Raw genomic sequence first — 11,261 nt, forward strand, 5'->3', positions numbered from 1 at the left:
CCATTTTTCCCTACAAGGTTTTTTTTGGGAGTTTTTCCTTGTCTTCTCAGAGAGTCAAGGCTGGGGGGCTGTCAAGAGGCAGGGCCTGTTAAAGCCCATTGCGGCACTTCCTGTGTGATTTTGGGCTATGCAAAAATAAATTGTATTGTATTGTTTTGTATTCTGAGATGCCATCTTTCTGGATCACCGCTTTTTATGATGAAATGACCGGAAGGGGCAGGGCTTGTTCTGGACAACATGGCTGGGTACACATGCCCTCACTGAGCATCTTCTATGGGTTGTGGAAATTAGGAGAGGATAACATTAGAGACACAACTTCCTCTTACCCAGAAACGGTGGTGCTTACCTCAGCTGAGCTTGTCAGGGGAACCCCAGACGTACATACATGACACTGTGATCAAAACATCAAGAAGAGTTGATTTTATCATCGTGTTTGTGAGTGTATGAGTGTCTGTGGAAATCTATCAATCTAATCAAAACAGTTGATGCATTTCTTTCAAACAAGCTGCATCATTTTGTCTTGTTACATGCTCCAAGCCTATTGTTTCTGGAACATTCTGGCCCAGTACGTATTCCTATATCCTTCAGAAATGGTTTGCTCTATGTCCAAAAATAAGTGCCATAGAAACAAATTAATTTAACAGGGATTTTTGCTGTCAGCTAGATTTAGTCGTTTGACAAGGCCTATTGATTTGCAAAGTTTTTGCACAAATAGTTTTTGAGATACATAATTTAATTAAATATGTGAGGTGAGGCACAAAAATAACCGGATTGATAAAAAAAACAAAACTATTTATTGGTGAATTACAGCATTCTAAACATTGTCAACTTCTATGTACTCCCCTTCCTGATCTCTACACTGTATCTTCCATTGATTGAAACAGTGCTGGAAATCTTCTTGCTTGAGGTTCTTCAACAGGCTTGCCGTTTTTGTCTTCAATTCATCTATTGAAGAAACATGTGTTCCCTTCAGGTCACTTTTGATTTTCGGGAACAAGTAAAAATCACAGGGAGCTAAATCTGGTGAACAGGGAGGATGATCAAGGATGGGAATGTTTTTGTCAGTCAAAAAATGCTTTATGGAAAAAGAGAAAATTTGCAAGAAATCTGATGTTGATTCGCTGTTTGATTTTTTTCACCCAACATTATTGCAGCAACTTGTATAGCGATTGTTGTGCAAATACTGACTGGGCTATTCACAGGATATACATAGCTGGTCGGCAGCTTGAGAGGGCATGCAGGACCTCCAGATGGTGTTCCAAGAAAGCCTCAAGCCCAGTCCGGTTATTTTTGTGTCTCACCACATACATGTATGCATTTGGCATTTTTCTGCATTTTCCAAGTGTTCACCCCTTCTGGCGATTGTCCAGCTGTTTTTCAACTGCTATGATGCCTTCTCGGTATCTGTAGTTCCTCCAATTTTAATAACATCTGCAAATTTTTCAGGAATACATCTGAAGTTGATTTAAATAAGAGACAGAAATGACTGTGCTGTATTGTACAGGTATGTACAGGTAGTCCATCTGTCCACCTATTACATCTCTGAATTTAGTTTTCTGAAGTTCTAGAGCTATTTTGACAGTATTGGGTGCAACACTAGCCAACCTCCCTTTTGTAATTTTTGTAACAACATTTTTTAAATGTTTTTAACTCAACTCGGGGTCATGGAGGTTCAGTGGTAGCACCTGCAGTATGCAAGCAAATTCACACAAGCAGTCTTTTTGGGCCTTTCAAAGCATACAAGGTATGAACCGTGCAGATATTTCGCTGACAGAGTCTAAAGTAATAATCATAAAATATTTCTTCTTTATTGTTCTGTTAAAATCCATTGGGTCCTGTTAGAGGTCACTTTAGAGGCACATGTGCTGATCAGTGTGGATATGTTGGCTCTTCGGCCAATTTTCCAATTGGTTGACATGCATCATTAGTTACCAATTAAGGATGTGCATTTATTAAGTGGATTTTATAAACTAACCAATCAGGCAAAGGCATTTTAAGTTCATAAAGGAAAAGCTGCAAGATGAAAAACAGAAGAGTATGTTCAGCATGACTGTTCCCTTAGTAATACCACTGTCTTCTTTTTTAGACATGTCACGGTCTGTCACTAATTCAGGTACAGTATGTGGGCCTAAGGGTGGTGATTGGACATTTTTAGCTTCTCCCAAAGATCTGAGTTTTATTTTTCTATTACAGAATGGAGGGGAATCTACAGCTCAGCAAGTGAGTTTTACAGATCTGGAGACTTTATGACTGAATTATTTTCCCCATTTCTGTGTTCTGCTCGTCTTCACAATAAATGGCACAGGCTTATAGGCCCAAGAATCAGATCACTGAGAAATCTTAAGATATTGTGACTTTATGTTCCATTTTTGAATTATCAGCCACAGTTACTTTATTGAAAAATGTCCTACTAATAAGCTCCTAGTTAAATCAAGATAAATGTCCCAAGATATGAAAAACTGGTAAGAAACTGCAGTTTTAAAAATAATGTCCTTATAAAGCTATAAAGAATCAAAAGACACTCTGTCACCTATTATTCATATAAATTAACTAAATAAAAATAAACCCTGGAGTTCTTTGTCAAATTTGCATTAGTGACATGTGCCAAAGCTCAAAGCGAGTTTGGTTTTGTACATGGTTTTACAATTTCAAAGGCAAAACACATTAAAAAGTGTTTTTCAGTTTTAAGGTTTTTTAGGTTAGAGAAAAGACTAATGCTCCATAAGAGTCTGGAAACACCTTGTACCCCGTTTGGACCAATACATGTATGAAAAAGAGTCCAGATAAAAATAAAAGGGTAACAGTGTCTTATAGAATTGTAATATGGCTAATAAACTTTCTGCTGTTGCTGTTAGCCATTTTCATTTTCTGTGTAGTGCTAATGGGGACACATTGTGGGCTCTGTAACTGCTGTTCTCAATGCTGCAAACTGCAGCCCAGCACAGTCCACTCCACACTCTCTGCCCAAAACATCTTTCTCTGCAGCAACTCAGAACAACATACTGGTCAGTGAAGCAGGCATCATATGAAAAGGGTGGCATGGCTACATCCACCTTACCCCAGCTGATTGGCTACTGTAATGGATCCTGGGAAGTCTCCCAGGCTGAAACTAATTTCTTCCTGTGACACTGCTGTGAAATTTGTTGGTCAGGAAACACCAGAGTTTTGTGAAGTGAAACTCTTACGTTTTCCTGCAAATTCAATTTCACATGAATTTATGAATAAATCTCTCTCTCTACATTTTTTATTTGTTTATTCATCTATCCATCCATTACAAAACTCTCTTAAAACAGTTCCCACCCAGAGCCTATCCAGGTAGAGGAGGACACAAAGCAGGAGCTCACACTTCATGGGGTGTCAGTCTAGTCCATCACTCATACACTCACTGATATATAATTAGCAATTACCTGAGTCTGCCTGTGATTAGGATGTGAGAGGAGAATTTAAGTATCTAGAAGAAACTGCACATACAGAGTGACAGAGGTCTGGATTTGGACCCCGGATCAGACATCTATATGACTTCAATTTATTATTTATTTGAGATCAGCAATTGTTGCAATTCTATCACTGTCCATGTTTTTTTAACACCCCTTCCCTCCTAAATGCCATTCCACTGTTGCCTAAGGATAAAATGGGAAGGGGCCCTGAGTTTCTGCTGCCACATTTAGCCAAGATAGGAATATATTGTGCCTGTCCTGTTGCAAATTATCTTAGGGAATAACTAAACTTGAACAGTTATGTACGGTCGTAGCAGTTCCAAATCAACCCTATGCAAAATCACAAGCTACGAGGGACATTCAAACAGTTTTCCCACTTTTATATTTTCGTTGGAAAAGGTGACGGTGGGAGGAGTAGTAATTGGTCGTGTCTGAGAGTGTCATGTGACTAGTTCTGTCTGGCAAGCTGGTGGCTCTTGCAGTTTAGTATAAGAGTTGTCATCCTGTGGTGAAGATGGCTGCAAAACTTATAAATTGCACCAAAGAAGAACAGTTTTCTGTTATACACTTTTTGGGGACAGAAGGTGTGCCAGGACCACAAATTCATCTCAGCATGTGTGCTCAGTATAGGGATAAAGTTCTCTCTCATAGAGTCATTTATGAATTGATTAAAATGTTCAAAAATCTATCTATCTATCTATCTATCTATCTATCTATCTATCTATCTATCTATCTATCTATCTATCTATCTATCTATCTATCTATCTATCTATCTATCTATCTATCTATCTATCTATCTATCTATCTAAATGGCTGTACTAGTGTGATGGACGCAGAGCACTCTGAACATCCAGCTACAGACATGACCACAAGGAATGAAGAAAGAACCCTGATGAATCAGTGGCTGCACGCTCAACCAAAAACACTTTTTGCTAATGGCATTAACAAGTTGATACGATGCTGGGAAAATTGCATAGCGAAGAAAGGTGACTATGTAGAAAAGTGATGTAATTTGTTTTTGAAATTCTTAATAGAGTTAAAAAAGTGAGGAAACTTTTTGAACAACTCTTTTATTAATAACCAGACAAAAAAAATACTGTATATCCATCATCCAACCCTCTATATCCTAACACAGGGACACGGGGGGTCTGCTGGAGCCAATCCCAGCCAACACAGGTTGCAAGACAGGAAACAAACCCCAGGCAGAGTGCCAGCCCACTGCAGGCAAGACAGATGTGCTCGATAAAAGATTTTGAGTTGATTTAATGAGTAAAATTTAATTTAATGTTTTGCGCATATGGAGCTTGAGTGAATTCTGTGCATTGCTGCCTTCTACTCCTATTCTAAGATGTTGAGTAAGAAACATCTAAATTCACCATAAAGGGGGGCACGAAGATATGAAAAAAAAAAAGAATCAAAAATATGAAAAAAAATATGTTGAAACCAAAACAAATTAACTTAAATTACATTCTGATACTAGAACAATAAATATAGAGTTAGATAAATGTCGATAAAAGTTAAGTAGGTATAATAAAATATGCATCTACATGTCAAAAAAATGTTAGGGGGAGCGCGATTGAAACTGTTATGAAAACTGCTTATAAGTTTTTGTACAGGCAATCACTTACTTCTGCATTAACCCTTAAATATTCACACCATTTATCATCTTATAAGTACTTGCTCAGTGTATAGCTGTTTATGTGCACGCTGAGAGGGTGTAATATAAAATATAGCAATCATTTTAAATTGCACATGTTTTTAGTGTAATTTAATACCATATTACTGAATAGTATGACAGTCTGGGAATATCTGAAAATAAATTTGATCCACTTCTTCAGTGCTCCTTCGTCACAGGTCACACTTTCATCCGGTGCAGGATCTGCACATGTATCACATTTCACTTCATTTCACTCAAGTCACTGCAAGAAGAACATCTCATCGTTGTCATAGTGTACATACAAGTACCCGCGCAGTGTACCAAATGCACCATATGGAACTCGCAACTGTATAATCACTCATAAAACCAGCTGGGGGCACACTGGCGGGAAATCATTCCGACACTGTACTTTGTAGTGAATCAAACTGAGGATGGATGGCGGATGCTACGACAGGTTCAAGTAAACGGAAGTTAGACAAAAATAACTGAGTCTGGCCTACAAAATACCAATATACAGAGTACAGTAGTTAAGGGTTAAGTCACAGCCCTCAATAAAATTAGCACTTAACCAGTGTAAGGGCCCACACGCATGTGCACGCTGGCATTCACCCACACCAGTTGTAGGCCTGTAGTGAATGTGGGTCCAGAAACTTTCAATTGAGCTCAAATCAAATAAACTGGAACAAAAGCATACCTCTGTCCAAGTGTACAATTACCACCTCTGATGAGGAATTCTGTTTTAAATTAAACTGCGAATCAGTGTTCAGCAAGCTGCTTCTCTCTGCTGTGGACAGACTAGTTGTGTACTCCACTACAGTGAAAAGTAGTCCCCGACCTGGAAACGGTCTCTCATGCATTGATGGAAGAAGACACTCCTCTCCTGTGAATCGATCTTCTACCCAACAGGAAAATAGTTGCTCCCAAACAACACAGCGGTGTCTTTCACGCGTACCAGTCCTTTGAACAGCTTAACAATTTCAATCAACAGCTTACTACGTTTACCTTTGTACTCTCAACAAGCTATTTATTTAATTACTTACCTACTACTGCTGATTTTATATAGCTAACGTTTCGGTAACTTTGCAAAACCCTCTTTTTACCAGAACTTGCCCCACTCCCCTCCCATTTTTTTGGAGCTCTACCCCTCCGTTCTCTCGCACCTCTTTTTTTTACTTTGTCTTTCAGCCACACCGCAGCATTTACCCAAAGCCCACCCCTCACAGCAGGGAATTAGATGCCTCTGCCCCACTAACCAATCAGATACATTTTAATCTGTGGCATGACACACACCTACACCCTTGCTAGCTGCAGGTCTCTCTGCTAATGTGGAATAAAGAATGATTAAAGGAACAGTGTTCAGTTAATTATGGTAGCCCAGTACGGAGTTTCTAAACCACACAGTGAAAAAAATTATGGGACAACCCTTATTTCGTACATATGGTATACTTTCACATACGTACGAGATGTTTTCACATATGTATGGGATACTTTTATGTATGTACGAGATGCTTTCACGTTCATATGAGATAATTTCACGTACGTACGAGATAAGGTAAGATTAAAAAATACAAAAGTGCGCTTTGGGGCTACCTAATTACGCCCTTATCAAGTGTACGGCGCTTCAGTTTGATGTTACTTCCAGCCCTTGTAGTGCCGTAATATGAAAAAGCAGATGGTTTCATCTCAACAGGTTGGCTTTTATTTATTAGTGGTGTCTCTATCAGGACAGCAACCTGTCCATCTTGTGGTCACTAATTGTCCTATTGTTTTAAACTGCAGTTTATTGAACCCTTTGTCATCACCTGTCTAGTATGTCTGTGGAGGAACAAAACTGATGATCCTGGTCAGCGTTAACAGTCATGTGTCCATTTTGTTAATTAAACTCAATGATGAGTGCTGAGAGTTTACCGAAAAGGAAAAGAGGAAGGACAGCAGAAGATGAACTTGCTAATGTTACCGAAAAATGAAAGAAATGTCACACGATGAGCAGCAGCACAAAAGTAAATAAGTCCATAGTGACTATGGACTGGTGGAGGTGTGATCCTGAGGGCCACGGTGTCTGTAGGGCTGGTGGCAGCTGACCTCAGGTTCTGGTCTTGGTCTGCAGGCTTCAGTCTGGTTAGATTCTAGCTGTTTATTTTGGGGTAGAAAAATGGATGGCTGGGCATTACAGGAAATCAGCTGATTTTTTCCAGAGCTGTAACTTTTTTATATTACGGCTGTGTGTGCTGTTCACCAACATGGGGTGATGTGCTTGTTCTCTAATGCCTGATTTTGTGTCATCTTTCCTACATGACTCAGTTTGGAGCTATGACACTTTGGTATTCAACGCTTTCAAAAATAAAAAGACCTGTGTTTTTAATTTCCGGTCTTTTGCAGCTTCAGGGAATTCAAGGAGTGAGGGAAGAAATGTAATGTTGTCTGCTGATAAGTACAGTTGATTTCCTGGCTCTTTCGTCTTTTGTTTTTTCCTTCTTTCATCTCCTCAGCTGATGTCACTTTTGACACTGAGACTGCTAATCCATGGCTTATTGTGTCTGAAGACGGAAAAGAAGTGAGAAACACAGACAGACGACAGAGAGTGACGGACAATCCAAAGAGGTTTGACCACTACGCTGAGGATTCACCTCAGGGACACACTACTGGGAGGTGGAGGTCGGGGAGAAGACTGATTGGGATTTAGGAGTTGCTAGAGAGTCTGTCAACAGAAATGGTCAGTTTATAATGAGCCCATATGATGGATACTGGTGTGTGTTGCTGAGGAATGGGAACAAATATACAGATGCCATTGGCTGTCCTCTCCCACTCTTCCTGACAGTGAAGCCCTGGACAGTGGGGGTCTTTTTGGACTATGATGAAGGTCAGGTCTCCTTTTACAATGCCCAGTGTCACTCTCACCTGTACACCTTCACAGACTCCGTCACTGAGCCCCTGTATCCATACTTCAGTCCTCAACTTAATGACAGTGGTAAAAACGCAGCCCCTCTGGTCATCCGCCCCCTGCACACACACTGTTCTTTCAGCCCACTGACCATTCCGTATTAATGTCGCCTGTCTATCTCTGTGTCTGGTCAGGGCAGCACAAAGCTGATGGAGACTTTCTTTAACATTCAGACCACAGAACTCAAAGCCCCCCTGAGTTGTTCTGCTGTTTGTTTCTCATCTGATTTTCATTTTTAGGATCTGTGTGTTAATTGGAGACATCAGGACTGCACACTTGGTATTTTTAAATGGTGTGGTATAAAAGCATCGGCTCCCTGAACAAAAGTGAATCTTTATTATTTTATACCTGAGAATGAACAGAAATATAGATGTCTTTTATTTGATATTCAAAGATGAATTCAACAAAGATGGTTGTGTTCTCCACAGCACTGGATTTGTTTTCTTCAGTCTTTGTATGACATCGCTTGCTGGTGGTCAGTCCTGATGACCCTGAGGCGCACACTTTGTGACAGTAAAAGCCAGAGAGGGAATGAACAGTCAGCTGTTCAGAAGAAATCAGATACCCTAAATATTCTGAACTTCATTTGTTTTGTAACTCACTCACTTACCTGCTTTATGATGAGTTGTGGCAATGTCAGCAGCAAAGTAGGGCCAACTATGCGCAGGACGCCAGACCATCACAGGGCACAGCTATCGATACTGGACCAGATTACAGTCACCAGTAACCTGATGTGCATGGCTTTGAGAGGAAAACTTGAGGAGATCCTGGGAGGACATGCAAACTGCACCCGAGATAAAGACCAGGCCAGAGATTTGAACCTGTGACACTAAAGGTGAAGGCAAGAACACTAATTACTTAGCCAGTACATGTTTATCTATTAAACAAATATGAATTAATAGCCTTGGTCCCAGGGACCCTCAAGGACTGCAGGTTTTTGTTTCAACCAACTTCTGTTTTTAATTGGACTCCTAGCCTAATTAAGCAAACTATTATTTCCCAGTTTCTGTGTTTTGGGGTCAATGGAGTATTTTTTTAATACATTGTAATAAAATGAAGCAGTTATATGTGGATAGTGTATTTTTTTTTACTTTCTATTTATGTTCTTCCTTATTTCCATTCTGCCTTTCCATTATTGACTAATTAGTTGGTCTGAGACTGAGGCAGTTGCAGCCTTTCATCATGTAGTGTTGTTCACTCGGGTGTCTGCTTTGCTTGTTTTTAATTAGGATACAATGAAGGGAACAGACTACACAGAATACGGGGAAAACAATAAACAAGAGTTATTAATTGAAAGATATAGCAAAAAATAGAAATATTCCTAAATATCTTTGAGAGTAAAAATCATATGTCTCTGATGGCAATTATGACTGTCTTGTATTTTTCGACCAGTAGAACAAGAATGCTCGCATTACTCTAATAGTTGAAGGAAAGTGCAAATTTGGGATTTTTCTTTTCTATTTTTACATGTTATGGTCCCACTAACCCATAATTCCTCATACTGTTCATTTTCACTTAAGCATAATAGATCCATACATCTGAAGCTAATATACATTTTTGTTTTTCCGGGGGGAGATGGAGGAAAGGAAATGGCACCTTTATCCAGTGTTTAGTACTGCTACCACAAAGCTATTGGAGAGTGGGTACAAAATTGGGCCTCACCTAACGCCTGTATGTTATTTCATTGTTAATACTCCACTGTTTTCTAAATTTACCAAGGTCAGCACGTTAGGTTAATTGGCAGCTCTAAAATGGCTTGACAAGAGTGAGTGTGCCTTGCAGTTGACTAGTGTGTCCAGCCTGTTGTTAGTTTTTGTTTTGTTTTTGATGCTGCCTTATCAATAAAAGCAAAACATATTTAAATTTGTTTTGCTTTGATTGCTACTAACTCTGCAATATGTTTAGTTTTTATTTAATTTTCATTCCTTCCTCACATATACTTGTATTAAATTTATTCTGTATCATCCATTAATTTTCTTAACTCACTTACCCAAGGCAGAGTTGCAGGCAAGCTGGTGCCTATCCCAGCAAGGCAGGGCCAATCCCTGGAGAGGCAGCAGTTCATCACAGGGTGAACACACATACACACATGAGCCAATATAGCAACACCAATTCATCTAACCTGCATGACTTTGGGTTGTGAGAGGAAACTGGATCATCCGAAGGAAACCCATTCCACCATGGGGAGAACATGCAAACTCTATGCAAGGAGGACACAGGACACAAACTCAGCTTTCCTGGTTGCAGGTCAGTAGCACTACCACTGCACCACTGTTCCACTGTGCTGCCTTCTTCCACATCAGACTACTGTGCACTGTAATATTTGCACCATGGGAACACAATGGCAAACAGCTTACAGCCTCAGGATGCTGGTTTAAAATCTCAATCCAGTTATTCTCTGAATGCACACGTTCTCCCAATGTCTGCATTTACTTTATTTCTGGATATTCCATTTTATTTTTACTCTTGAAATGCTTAATGGTGATGCTAAATTGTCCGTCATGAGTATGGGGTGTGTCTATGACAGTGTTCTTCAATAGAATGACATTGTTCCTGATTGCTGTCAGAACAGTTTTTGGCCACCAGTGACATTATAATTTGATTTGGTTCGCTTAACAAATGGATGAAATCAATGTCTTTATTTATATGGGTTATGTAGTTGTGCAGAAGTTAGTTCTGCTTTCTCATATCCTCATATTCTCATATCCAAAGTCCTCCGTTTTTTAAACAGCCTATTCACTGTTTTTGTAAAGCTTACCTGTTCCCCCATGTCTTCTTGGCTTTTCCCTAGGATCTTTGTTTTTTATGCTGTCTGTAGTGTCAATAGCTGAGTGAAACTTACCAAATAAATTTCTACTTTGTAGATTAGTCTACTTTTGCACCTTAAGATTAATACCAATAGATACTCACACACACACACACTCAGAGATCCTAGTCACATAGCTTCATATGACTGATGCCTAACTGCTAGTCACCCTGTAACATTCCAAATGATCTCATCCACATCAGTATGTATGATGCCTCACATATGTCACTCCTCAGTTGTCCACACAGCGACTGTCTCTGGCACTAACAAATATACAGGTGTCCACGAGATGCACTAAGGCTCAACACTATTTGATCATATGCCACTTACCAACCAATGGAGTCTGACTTGTAATGTAATTTTATGCCAATTGAGTTGCAACCTCTCAGTCTTGATAAACACTGCAGAATTGAGCAAATG

At 39.6% G+C, this 11,261-nt stretch overlaps 1 pseudogene; it reads left to right on the forward strand.

Annotated features, from left to right (window-relative positions):
* The first annotated feature begins 7,057 nt into the window (after nt 1-7,057).
* LOC120518404 lies at nt 7,058-8,143 on the forward strand (annotated as a pseudogene).
* Nucleotides 8,144-11,261: the final 3,118 nt, after the last annotated feature.

This window comes from Polypterus senegalus, chromosome 18 (genome assembly GCF_016835505.1).
Source record: "Polypterus senegalus isolate Bchr_013 chromosome 18, ASM1683550v1, whole genome shotgun sequence".
In the NCBI taxonomy this organism is placed as follows: Eukaryota; Metazoa; Chordata; class Cladistia; order Polypteriformes; family Polypteridae; genus Polypterus; species Polypterus senegalus.